This window comes from Canis aureus, chromosome 7, assembly GCF_053574225.1.
Source record: "Canis aureus isolate CA01 chromosome 7, VMU_Caureus_v.1.0, whole genome shotgun sequence".
In the NCBI taxonomy this organism is placed as follows: Eukaryota; Metazoa; Chordata; class Mammalia; order Carnivora; family Canidae; genus Canis; species Canis aureus.
The window spans coordinates 13523460-13537667 of NC_135617.1; the positions used below are offsets into that span (position 1 = coordinate 13523460).

Sequence of the window (14208 nt, forward strand, 5' to 3'; positions counted from 1 at the left end):
CTATGCTTCCATAGTTTTATTAAGGACTTTTCATAAATATAACTAAATAATTCATGTCAAGCTTACAGGCAAATACAATTTGGCTATTGAAGTAGGGGCATCTGCGGCAGATACTTCCTGACAAATAACTAATTTTTTACTATTAGCCAATGTGTTCAATAGAGTTGAGAACTAGAAACTAACCCAGGAACTAAATGTAAGTAGCAAATTCTCCACACTAGAACCTAACTTCAGATGCCCACAAAGAATCATATACCAACTATATGATAAAGTGTTAGTAATAGTTTTATAAAGGGATATCAAAAGAGGGGAAAAAAACCTCCTGAGAGTAAAGAAAAATGCACCAGCACATATAGACACTGACCTGAAATAGGTTGAATGTTAATAAATCACAGAATGGCATTTAGGGAGGAAAAGTAAAATCTATTTCTTCCACATATATTTTATTATCATTTCTATTTTTCAGGATAAAATAAATTGCTTCATTACTAGTACAATTTAGGAGTCATGTGATTTTTTTTTAACTGAGAGGATAATCTATTATGTGTCTTAACTGGAATTGAAAACAGCCATCCCCAAAGCCTTAACTAATACTCCAGACAAGCTAGCCCAAAGCGGATGGGCCCCAGCTCCTTTAATTTGGCTGCAGGGCTTTTTTCTCCATTTCTGAATTAGAGACTGTGTCTTAATCTCATATAAAGAAAAATATATCATTTAAAAATTATTTGACGAGGATAAAAACTTACAAACTAAACTGGGAAAATATGTTCTTCTGGATAAAATGTCTGCTATTTTCAATATTTAACACAAATATAGGACTCTACGGGGTGCCTGGGAGGCTCAGCACCTGATGTCTGCCTTTGGCTCAGGTCGTGATCCTGGGGTTCTGGGATGGAGTCCCAAATCCTGCATTGGGCTCCCTGCTCGGTGAGGAGCCTGCTTTTCCCTCTGCTTATGTCTCTGCCTCTCTCTGTGTGTCTCTCATGAATAAACAAATAAAATCTTTAAAAGAAAAAAAAAAAAGTAAGACTCTACTGTTTCCCAGTTTGGTTAGCAGAATTCTAAAATGATCCTCAAGATTCCCACACCCTGGTGCATAAAGACCCTGTACATCCCCTTTGAGTGGGAAAGGACCTACTAATATGATATCACTCCTGTAAGTAGCTTCTCTTACTTGGGAAAAACTGAAGGGATTTTGCATATGTAGTCAAGTGCCCAATGGTTTACTTTAAGTTCATTATAAAGATCATCCAAGGTAGATCTGATCTAATAAGGTAGGGCATTTATTTAAAAAAGGAGAGTGTAGAGATTAGAGATACGAGAAATGAGAGGGGCTCTTCAGCCATGATGTGAACTATGTGTGGAGAGAGACAGTCTTTGGGAGCTGAAGACCACTGTCCTACAACAGCAAGGAATTGAATTCTGCCCTCAGCCTGAATGTAGTTTGAAGGGGCCTCCAAACCTTACATGATTATAGCCCCAGCTAACACCTTGATTTTAACTTTGTGAGACCTAAGCTATTTCATACCTGTACTCCTAATTGTGAAACTGTGAAGTAATATTTATATTGTTTTAGGCCATTAAGTTTATAGGTAATATATTATGGAGCAATAAAAACTAATGCAACCAATAAGCAATTGGTCAGGTTTCATGGTATGTTCCCAAGTATAAAAGACATTAAAAGTCATCTGGTCCAACTCTTTATCTAAGTATGTCCATACTTTCCTGATTAGGCAAATTAATTAACCTCTCCTTATTTCTTTCACTACATCCTTTTTAATACATTGAAAGTCTGTGTGTAGCTTTTAGGAACTTATCTCACAATCCATTCATTTCCTTAGACATCCTTCACATGTATATCTACATGGTTAGAAACAACATGCACAGAGATCATTATGGTGCTGCAAAGTGGTCCACTTACCAATGCACAGGACTACATGGTGCTTAGTTAAAATTAGCTGGTCCAAAAGCAGATTTGAGATTTAGCCATCCAATTTATTAGCTCATTAGGATGTGAACCACTGACCAGGATAAAAAAAATTGAATGTGGACATATTATAGAAGTCAATTATAAATGGAAGGGAATTTATAAATTCACATAATTTTGAAATGGGATTCTGAAGATTTAGGTACAGATTCTATCTCCAACATTAATTCATCATGTCATTTTATAGAAGACCCAAATCTCCATACATAATTTGTAAAGTTATGTTATTTATTAGATAAACTCTCTAATGCCCTACTACTACAAATGTTCTAAGATCATATTAGTTCACTTCTTTTAGTAGGGCTGAGCCTGCATCAGTTCAGATGATTGCTTTGGCCTACCACCTGAAAATAATGTTTTATTTTATCTTCTCTAAATGAAAAATAACAATGATGAATACTACTCACAGAAATGGCAAAATAGAAACTTTGGCATCTAACCAGCTAGTTCACAGTAGAAAGAAAAGATGGGATGATATGAAGAAGAGGGACAGAAGGCACTAACACAAGAGAGAAAAAAATAGGGATAAGAAGAACATAGCCTGTAGACAAAAATTATAAATGTTATAGGCATTGATTATCAATTTCCCTAACCTCCTCTCTTTCCAGAAATGAAATTATTCAAAAGTCCCAACATAGATTCCAGAATCTAAAAGAAAGAAAGAAAGAAAGAAAGAAAGAAAGAAAGAAAGAAAGACAGAAAAAAATCAACTATGAACCAGTCTTTAGCCTACCTGTAATACGAATTCAGAATGTCCCTAGAAACAAATATAGGATACATAGAATCTTAAAGGCATCTCAGATTTCCCTTACAAAAATCTACCCATATTAAAGAAGATGTAGTCTCTGAGACATGCCCTGAAATTATACTATAACTATGATCCTACAAGGTGGGTCAGTGTTTAATAATGTTCTGCATTATCTATAACCCTGCTGCATAAAATATTAACTCCTATTAAATGCTTTTCAAATTCTACTATATGGTCTAACAAGAGATCTTTAAATAATGCCGCCCAGAAAGGAACAATTCAACTGTCTGTTCCTTTTAAACATCAGTGAGTATGTATTTAAAAATCTTAAGATAGGTTGACAGTGAATGCCTAGGGGGCCATATGATAACTATAATGTCCCTTAAAGAAATCTTACCCAGGAATCTTTCACATTTAGGGTATGTGAATCAGAAGCATACTATCTGGGTCTTTCACAGGCATCAATTTCAAATGATCTGGTAACTAAAAGGGAAACAAATGTATTCTTATTAACAAGTATTTCCATGCAAAGTCCATGGAAGACATGATTTATACAATCTACATCTGTAGGATTCTTGTTGGGATACAGAATGGGCAAAGGGGGAGTTTAAGGCACAGATATTAACAATATTGTGAAGAACTAAGACAAAAAAATTTGAACTTTATAGTGCTAATCAAAAATTTAATTCAATAGAAGGAAAGCTGTTATTTCCCTCAGATTTCACCTAGCTTTCCATCGAAGATAAAAGTAAATGCTATATTGAGAAACTCTTTTGTGAAAGAAGGTGCTAAATCTCCAATTACATCTCAGAAAGAAAAAAAAAAATCTCAATAGTCACTCATCATAGAAAATGACACATATTTTGAGATCAAGAGTCAGCCACCTGCCTGGTACATAAAGTGAAAGAAAGATTAAAAAAATCTATCCTATAGTCTGTGATAATATAAGTTTGATAAGAAAAATGATAGGGAAGCTTAATACATAGCATAGCTGCATGCACATAGTTAAAATTAATAGCCTTCAGAGTTCTTTTCTGATTCTACCCTGTCGAAAAAATCCTTTGAAATCTTCAAGGTTTCATGTTGCATTTTGGGGTCACCAGGTAAAAATCAGTTATGAAATAGTTTTGCAAACTGTTTTTGATTTTTGCATTGTAAAAATTACATGTATGTGTATACACCTATACATATGTAAGCATATGTATGTATACATATATGATTTTCTACAAAATACTTATATCTTTCATACCCCTAGTCTTTTTATCTTTATGGTGTTAAGCTTTCAATATCATGATAACTAATAATTTAGAGTTTGACTTATGAAATATTTCCTTCTCAGACCCAATGACAAATATAAACTACAGGCAAACTAGAGGATAGAAAATTATTTTGAAAGTAAAACTTAAAGAACCATCTAGGACTTCTGGGGAAGATGGCAGAGTAGGAGGACTCTAAGCTACCTTGTCCCACTGATACAACTAAATAACAGCCACATCAGTGTAAATAACCCAGAAAATGACCTGAAGATTAGCTGGACAAGCTTCCCACAGCTTAATATAGCGAAGAGGCCACATCAAAGAGGGTAGAAAGGTTGAAGACATGGTTACAAGCTAAAGGGACTGCAGGACTGGTGGGAAGGGAATGTGTGGGCATGGAAAGGAAAAAGAAACAGTCTCTCATATCAGGGAGCACACACAGGGAAGATGAGTCCTGATGACATTTAGCTTTGAAATCTAGAGGGGCCAAATTTTACAAGTTCTTACAATCAGCAGGGCTTAAAACCTGGAACTTTAAAAATCAGAAGGCTAGTAGGAAAGCTGGGAGGGTGAGAGGAAACTGAATACCCTCATCTGCTTAAAGAGACAGCACAACAAGCAGCCCCCTAGAAATGCAACATAGAAGCAGCAGTTTGAAAAACACCTAGGGCATACGGGAGAGAGATTTGCTTACTCATCTCAGAGTGGGCGCTGGAGTGGCAGGGATTATTGGGAGACTTCTCCAGAAACAAAGGAGCTGGTGGGCACTATTTCCTTCCCCTTATCCCCAACATAAACACACAGACACCTGGGGTATCAGCAGCACCAATATTCCCTGTGTAACTTGGTAATAGGGTACCTCACCCTTATGTTCCTCTGTGGACACGTCCCCTCCAGTGAAGCCTCCACTCCAAGTCCCTTCCCACAGCATACCTGCACAAACTTTGCTAATAACACACATCATCCCATGTGCTTCCACAGATTCTTCAGCTCCAATCAACCTGCCTTGGTCCTAGCAGCTGCAGGTCCCCTCCTTTGCTGGCACCGCATGCCTGGCCACACATTCTGCCATCTTTGCATCATTGGCAAAGGCACCACCAGACTGGCCCACTAACAACATAAGGACCAAATGCTTCCCACAACAGGCAAAAAGAACCATAGCAGATTATTGAATTGAAGGCAAACACAGCTCAACTACAACCGTAGGGCACATATAACATATATGAGAGACATCTCTGAAGCACCAAATTCTGGTGAAGAGAGGACATTGCACTGCAGGGCATTATAGAACCCTTTCTTCATAAGGCCATTCTTTTTTTCTTTTTTAAGATTTTATTTATTTATTTGAGAGAGAGAGAGAGCACAAACAAGGGGGGTGGCAGAGGGAGCCACATTCTTCTCAAGTGCAAATGGAACATTCTCCGGTATTGATCACATATTAAGTCACAAAATAAGTCTCAACAGATTAAAAAAGATCAAAGTCATACCATGCATCTTTTCTAACCACAATATTTTGAAACTAGAAATCAACCATAAGGAAAAAATCTGGAAAAAACACAAATACATGGAAGTTAAATAAAATACATGCTACTAAACTATGAATGGATCAAACAAGAAATCAAAGAGGAAATTAAAAATACATAAATACAAGTGAAAATAAGGACACAGCAGTTCAAAATTTTGGGGATGCAGCAAAAGCTGTTCTAGGAGGGAGGTTTATAGCAATATAGGCCTACCTTAAGAAGCAAGAAAAACCTCAAATAAAAACTTAGCTTTACACCTAAAGGAAATAGAAAAAGTAGAACAACAACAAAAAAACTAAAACCAGCAGAAGGAAGGAAATAATAAAGATTAGAGCAGAAATAAATGAAATAGAAACTAAAAACTAAAGAAAATTTGAACAGACCAATTACCAGCAAAATTTCATGAGTAATCAAAAAAACTCCCAACAAACAAAAGTGCGGGACCAGATAGCTTCAAAGGTGAATCCTACAAAATGCTTAAAGAAGAGTTAGTACCTATTCTTTCAAAATATTCCAAAAAATAGAAGAGGAAGGAAAACTTCCACATTCATTCTATGAGGCCAGCATTACTCTGATACCAAAACCAAGTAAAGACACTACAAAAAAAGAGAACTACAAGCAAGTATCTCTGATGAACACAGGTGCAAAAGTCCTTAACAAAATATTAGCAAACCAAATACAGCAATACATTTAGTAAATCATTCACTACTATCAAGTAGAATTTATTCTTGTGATACAAGGTTGATTCAATATTCTCAAATTAGTCAACATGGTCCATCACATCAACAAAAGAAAGGATAAAAACCGTATGTATGATCATTTTAATAAATACAGGAAAAAAACATTCAACAAAGTACAGCATCCATTAATGATAAAAACTCTCAATAAAGTAAGTTTAGAGAGAACATATCTCAACATAAGAAAAGTCATATACATAAAACCCATAGCTAACACCATACTCAATAGTGAAAAACTGAAATATTTCCTGCTAGAGTCAGGAACAAGATAAGGATGTCCACTCTCACCACTTCTATTCAACATAGTATTGGAAGTCCTTGCCACAGCAACCAGACAACAAAAAAATAAATAAAAGGCATCCAAATTGGTAGGGAAGAAATAAAACTTTCACTATTTGAAGATGACATGATACTACCTATAGAAAAAGCTAAAGACCACCAAGAAACTGCTAGAACTGATAAATTCAGTAGTACCACAGGATACAAAGTCAATAGACAGAAATCTGTTGCATTCTATACACTAGTACAGCAGCAGAAAGAGAAATTAAGAAAAAAATCACCTTTACAATTGCACCAAAATTTATAAAAATTTTTATAAAATTATAAAATATCTAGGAATAAACTTAACCAAGGAGGTAAAAAGACCTGTACTCTGAAAATTGTAAGACACTTGTGAAAGAAAGTGACAACACAAAAAATGGAGAGATATTTTATGCTTATGGATTGTAAGAACAAATATTGTTAAAATGTCCATACTATGCAAAACAATGTATAGATTTGATGCCATCTCTATTAAAATACCAATAGCATTTTCCATAGAACTAGAACAAATAATCCTAAACTTTGTATAAAACCACAAAAACTCTCAAATAGCCAAAGCAATTTCTCTAACACTGGCCATAGCAACATTTTTTTAGATATGTCTCCTGAGGACAGGGAAACAAAAGTAAAAATAAACTATTGGGGCTAATCAAAATAAAAAGCTCTGTGCAGCAAAGGAAACAATCAATAAAACTAAAAGGCAACATACTGAATGAGAAAAGATATTTGCATATGATATATCCAAGGAGAGGTTAGTAGTCAAAATATATAAAGAACTTATAGAACTCAACATCAAGAAAATCCAAATAATCCAATTAAAAATGGGCAGAAGATATGAACAGACATTTCTCCAAAGAAGACATACAGATGGCCAACAGACACATGAAAAGATGCTCGACATCACTCATCATCAGGGATACACAGATCTAAACCACAATAAGATATCACCTCACACCAGTTAGAAAGGCTAAAATCAAAAACACAAGAAGCAACAAGTGTTGATGAGGATGTGGTGAAAAAGGAACTCTTGTGCATTGTTGGAGGGAATGCAAACTGGTGCATTGTGGAAAACAGTATGGAGGTTCCTCAAAATGTTCAAAATAGAACTGCCATATGATCCAGTATTTCTACTACTGGGCATCTAACTGAAGAATATGAAAACACTAATTTGAAAAGATATATGCACCCCTATGTTTATTGCAGCACTATTTATTAATAGCTAAATTATGGAAGCTGCCCCAGAGTCCACTGATAGATGAATGGATAAAGAATATGTTTATAAATATATATAATGAAATGAGATATATGTATATTCTCATTCCTTTTTTATAGCTGAATAATATTCAACCATAAAAAAGAATGAAATCTTGCTATTTGCAACAAATGGATGGACCTAGACAGTATAGTGCTAATTGAAATAAGTCAGAGAAAGAAAGACACCATATAGCTTCACTCATATGCAGAATTTAAGAAATAAAACAAATGGACAAAGGAAAAAGAGGCACACCAAAAAAAGAGACTCAGCTATAGAGAACAAACTGGTGGTTATCAAAAGGGAGACAGGTGGGAGGAGATGGATGAAATAGGTGATGGGGATTAAGAGTATACCTACCACCATGAGCACTGAGTAAAGTATAGAATTTCTGAATCATTATATTTTACACATGAAAGTGATACAACACTGTATGTTAACTCTACCGGAATTAAAATTCATGAATAAATTAAAATTTATAAATAAATATATATCTACATACATACATCAGTGTCATGCAGATGCCAGACAGGGAATGAAAATGATCATTGTAAAAACTTAGCAGGAACAAAAAGATGTTCTAAAAAAATCTGAACTCTAGAGAAAGTACAGAGAAACCTGGGGACTGAATGATGAGGATTTGAGCATATATTAAAATGTGTATAGACTATCCCAGGAAGGATTCATGAAAAACAAGTTGCATCCTGGGTGGAGGTCTAGGGAACTAGGGATAACAGTTGCAGGAAGACTTACTTTGACCACATACACTTTGTATTCTGGCCTAATATTTTACAATAAGCACATATTACTTTTAAAAATGAGTAAAAACAAATAAAAATAGTATGCACTTGCTGTCTATGACATATGGTAGGGATTATAAAGAAAGAGTATATAGAGCCACACCACACACAACTGTAGAATTACATCTTTCATCTGAAACCCAGATGCCTACAAACCTCAGGTACACAGACACAGTCCCCCATCTCCAAAGTGAAAGAGGCAGAAAAGGCCTCTAGATTTTGGTTGTAGCTTCATCATAACCAGCCATTAGATCACTAGGTCTTCACTCAGTGCCTTGTCAGCCCTGACAATGTTGAAGTGATGATCACTGAACACTTAACAAACATCATCTATCTCATTCTCACAACAACCTTGACAGATCGATATTCCTTTTTTTTTTTTCCCCTTTAAAGTGAAGTTTGGTGAGGTAAATACATTTGCCCTGGGTCTCATAGATCCAAAGTAGCAGAGTGGGAAGGAACTCCTCAGGATATGTGAACCTTAACTACTATGCTCCCCTGCTGCTCAAGAGTAGAGGGTGCAAGTCTTAGGGGAGCAAGATAACAAAAGCAAGGATGGCAGCTGACAGCGTATAGGCTGGAGGGGATAAAAAAAAAACAACAACAACTTCAGAGTTGTATTATCCATCCTTCAGCTCTCTCATGAACTTCCTGAGTTAATGCTCTTGGTTAAAAGCAGTGAAGTGTATTGCACTGTAGTAGTTTCCTATTGCTGCTATAATGAATTACCACAAATTTGGTGGCTGAAAATGCAAATTTGTCTTATGCTTCTAGAAGTCTGTTTTCTAAAATGAGTTTCACTGGGCTAAACTCAAGGTGTAAACAGAGCTCTGTTCATTCTGGAGGCTCTAGGGGAGAAGACATTTTCTTCCTAGGTTTGCAGCCTCATTTCATCTCCGAAGTTGCAATGGTCGTTGAAGTCTTTTTCCTGTTGCATCACTCTGACATCAACTCTCCTGCTTCCTGATCCCTCTTGTGACTGCTTTGGGCCCATTTCTATAATACAGGACAATTTCTTTATCTTAAAGTCAGCTGATGAACAACCTTAATTCTACCAGCCTTATATACCCTTGCCACATAAATAACATACTTACAGATTCCAGGGATTAGAATAGGACAGCTTTGAAAGGCCATCATTCTGTCTACCCAATAGACTTTTTTAGGAAAAATGTTCAATAATATTAAAATGAAAGTGGCTTTGATGGGCACCTGAGTGGCTCACTTGGTTAAGTGTCTGACTCTTGATTTCAGCTCAGGTCTTGATCTTAGGGTTATGAGTTCAAGCCTCACACTGAGCACATGTTGGGTGTGGAGGCTAGTTTAAAAATAAAAGCAGCTCTACCGGCTGTACTTGGCGGCACGATGTCCCACAGGAAGTTCTCCGCTCCCAGGCACGGGTCCCTGGGCTTCTTGCCTCGGAAACGCAGCAGCCGCCACCGTGGGAAGGTGAAGAGCTTCCCCAAGGATGACTCTTCCAAGCCTGTCCACCTCACAGCCTTCCTGGGCTACAAGGCCGGCATGACTCACATCGTGCGGGAGGTGGACCGGCCAGGATCCAAGGTGAACAAGAAGGAAGTGGTGGAGGCTGTGACCATTGTGGAGACCCCACCCATGGTGGTTGTGGGCATCGTGGGCTATGTGGAAACCCCTCGAGGCCTCCGTACCTTTAAGACCATCTTTGCTGAGCACATCAGTGACGAATGCAAAAGGCGCTTCTATAAGAACTGGCATAAGTCTAAGAAGAAGGCCTTCACCAAATATTGCAAGAAGTGGCAGGATGACGATGGCAAGAAGCAGCTAGAGAAGGACTTCAACAGCATGAAGAAGTATTGCCAGGTGATCCGTGTCATCGCCCACACCCAGATGCGCCTGCTTCCTCTGCGCCAGAAGAAGGCCCACCTCATGGAGATCCAGGTGAACGGAGGCACAGTGGCCGAGAAGCTCGACTGGGCCCGTGAGAGGCTGGAGCAGCAGGTGCCTGTGAACCAGGTGTTTGGGCAAGATGAGATGATTGATGTCATCGGTGTCACCAAGGGCAAAGGCTACAAAGGGGTCACCAGCCGCTGGCACACCAAGAAGCTACCCCGCAAAACCCACCGGGGCCTGCGCAAGGTTGCCTGTATTGGAGCCTGGCATCCTGCCCAAGTGGCCTTCTCTGTGGCTCGGGCTGGGCAGAAAGGCTACCATCACCGCACTGAGATCAACAAGAAGATATACAAGATTGGCCAGGGCTATCTCATCAAGGATGGCAAGCTGATCAAGAACAACGCTTCCACTGATTATGATCTGTCTGACAAGAGCATCAACCCCCTGGGTGGCTTTGTCCACTACGGTGAAGTGACCAATGACTTTGTGATGCTGAAAGGCTGTGTGGTGGGCACCAAGAAGCGAGTGCTGACTCTGCGCAAGTCCTTGCTGGTGCAGACCAAACGGCGTGCCCTAGAGAAGATTGACCTGAAATTCATTGACACCACCTCCAAGTTTGGCCATGGCCGATTCCAGACTGTGGAGGAGAAGAAAGCATTCATGGGACCACTTAAGAAAGATCGAATTGCAAAGGAAGAAGGAGCTTAATGTCAGGACCAGATTGTGCAGCTGGTGGGATCTCAATAAAAATTATTTTCCAGTGAAAAAAAAAAAATAAAAGCAGCTTTTGGCATTTTAATTATCTGCAAAATTTATATGTATGAAACCTTGGTATTCCTGGGTATAAATGCATTCCTTTTCTTCAAAATTAGTTTATTTTGAAAAGAAAATCCATAGTGTATACATAAGTACTTACACATTTAGGAACTTCGATAAATTTTATAAATCACTATAAATGATAATATGAAACTGTGTTGTAAATTTTTTAAAAGATTTTACCTGGGCAGCATAGGTGGCTCAGCGGTTTAGCGCCTGCCTTCAGCCCAGGGAGTGATCCTGGAGACCTGGGATCAAGTCCCATGTCAGGCCTTCTGCACGGAGCCTGTTTCTCCCTCTGCCTGTGTCCCTGCCTCCCTCTCTCTCTCTCTCTCTCTCTCTCTCTCTGGCTCTCATGAATAAATAAATAAAATCTTTAAATAAAATAAAAGATTTTACCTATTATTAATGAAAGACACAGGGAGAAAGAGGCAGAGACATAGGCAGAGGGAGAAGCAGACTCCTTACAGGGAACCCAATATGGGACTCGATCCTGGGACCGCAGAAACACGCCCTGAACTTAAGGCAGAAACTCAACCACTGAGCCACCCAGGTGTCCCTGTGCTGTAAATTTTTAACTTCACGTTTTCCTGCTTCTTCAATATCCCCACAAATAGGCTGTGAGTGCCCTGCCAGGTGACCAGGTGCACCATTGTGATAGGCTGGCCCCTGCTACAAGTTCCCCTTTTTGCCCTCTCCTGACTATACCTAGTAACATTCAAACACAACAATTAAACCCCCTCATGCCTTTTACCTATGTACTCCTCTGACCCTTCCCCAACCACCTGCACCAAAATAAAGGTACTTTCTCTATGTGCTCACTTTCTAACAACGCCCCACCTTCCTGGTTGAGCCCCCTCCTTTGACCTCTCCCCATGTGGCTTCCTGTGTGGTGCACATGCTTCCTTCTTCTAAGACCTGTGAGTATGATGAATCTTCTAACTTTATATGCTTCTCCAAGAGTAATTCCCATGAATGTGTTGGAATGATTCTTAAAGACTTCACAGGAAGTCTTACTCTCCCATTTATACAGCACAGTGACTACTTTATAACTTGCTTATAATGTTCATAATAATCAGTACAAGAATTCACGAAATAACTAGTATTGATCTTGTAGCTTTCTATGTAATTTTACCTCTCTATGTATATCAGATATATTCATGTGGTTGAGAAGGCTCTGCCAGGCTCATCCACAATGAATCTCCACAGGTACACAGCTGCCATTTATATATCTCCCTGGCTTCATGTGATTAGTCTAATACTTACCTTTTAACATCCTCAAACCTTTACTAGACCTAATGAATCTAACAGTTTTCACATATGCAGGAAAGGAGATCAAATATTTTAAGTGCCCAACTGGTCCATAGTTCCGTATTTAGTTAACTGGCCATCTGCCCTTATAGCCATCTGCTGAAAAGTCAAATGGTGCCAAAGAAAAAAAGAATATGACTAGTAGAAAAACTATAGAATCCTTAAAGAATCTATACTCTATCAGAGATAGTAATTGAAATTATTTTTAAAGACATAATAAAACTTAAATCATCCACACTTGTATTTTTCTAAAGAACATACTTTGCTAAAGAGATGGCAAATGATTGATTCCAAAACAATTGAAAGAAGATACCTAATTTGAGAATTTAGTTTATGTGTGTATGTATGCATGTTCTAGTTGCAGCAAGTTTGCCCCAAACACTAAGTTTTGCAGCAAATCACAATTTGTCAGGTGTGGCACTGGCTAGCTTACAGTTATTAGTTTTGGTTCACTGCTTGTAGCCTTAGGAACATAGGCGTAACATTCTGTGCACATTTGGAAAGCAATTTCATAAGCTTAAAATGCCAACAGTTTCCCATAAATGTTGCTATAATTATTTTAAATCACCTAAGATTTCAGGAGAAAAAGTGACTTAACTGTGTTATGCCCAAGTCCATTTTACAGAAAATGACAGCTTATCCCAGTGCTGGGAGATTTTTTCTTTGCTTTGTTTTTTAATCAAATGTCTATCATAGTTCAATTATTAATATGGTTTTCAAAAAGTCATCTTAAAGCAGGCATAAAAACGATTCAGTTGATTTAAAAAATACTGAATAATGTGGAAGATTAATAGACTAGGGAGACATACAAAAGAGGTTTTTTGTGGGCTAAAAATCTCCAAGTTGATCCACATCTACCAGCATGGGAAAATCATAAGACATATTTTACATTCAAATCAGTTACGATTTCATTGTTTACCTATACACTACCTTCTGCAGAAATCCTGTTTTCACGAGTGATAATAATGAGCAAATATGATATATGCAAATATGAAGAAAAGTCTAAATTAATGAACTGCTAAAGGCTTTTTTTCACAAAAGCATCAGAACTTCAGAATAAGCAAACATATTTTCCACTCCAAACAATCAAGCTTTTGTTGTTGGTGGTGGTTTGTATTTTGTTCTTTATGAAGCATTCTTACTACCTGGGTTTATAGTGACAGTGGACAAAATGTATTTGGGTAGTTTTTTGTGTTGTGCATCAGGATCTCATCTACAACCATTCTCAATACTTTCTATAACCAGCAATATCCATAGGTACTAGCTGTGATATTTGAGTTTGTAGAGTTCAAGAAGCCAAAGAACAAATCACTTCACTCATCTGTCAAGGTATACTAGGTAAACAAAATGAAATCATTGTTTTATAGTTAAGAAAGAATTGAATACTATTCCCTAAACAATTCTTCAAATTTTACTAAATATAAGCATATTCATATAGTTAGCCTAATAGTATTCCCTAGTTCTTTACCTTTGAATTTCTTAAAGTAGACTGCAAAACCTTCTATACTGTGATGCCTACATTCTGACTACTTCTATTTAATTGATCAATGTCTCATATCCTATCTGGTGGCATCTGTGCATGCTGCCACCC

The 14208-nt window shown here is 37.6% G+C and overlaps 1 protein-coding gene and 1 pseudogene across 5 annotated transcripts in view; one reads left to right on the plus strand and one right to left on the minus strand.

The window, feature by feature from the left end:
* Positions 1 to 14208, minus strand: part of GRIK2 (glutamate ionotropic receptor kainate type subunit 2) — a 1064497-nt gene that overhangs the window by 915500 nt on the left and 134789 nt on the right. Inside the window, exon 8 of one of the 5 annotated variants that reach the window (XM_077902955.1) lies at positions 3133 to 3218. The exons of the other annotated variants lie outside the window; for them this stretch is intronic. The gene's annotated coding sequence lies outside the window, so the exon portion shown is untranslated. The remainder of the gene's footprint in view (positions 1 to 3132; positions 3219 to 14208) is intronic. 5 annotated transcript variants of the gene reach the window in all.
* LOC144317069 (large ribosomal subunit protein uL3 pseudogene) lies at positions 9974 to 11270 on the plus strand (annotated as a pseudogene).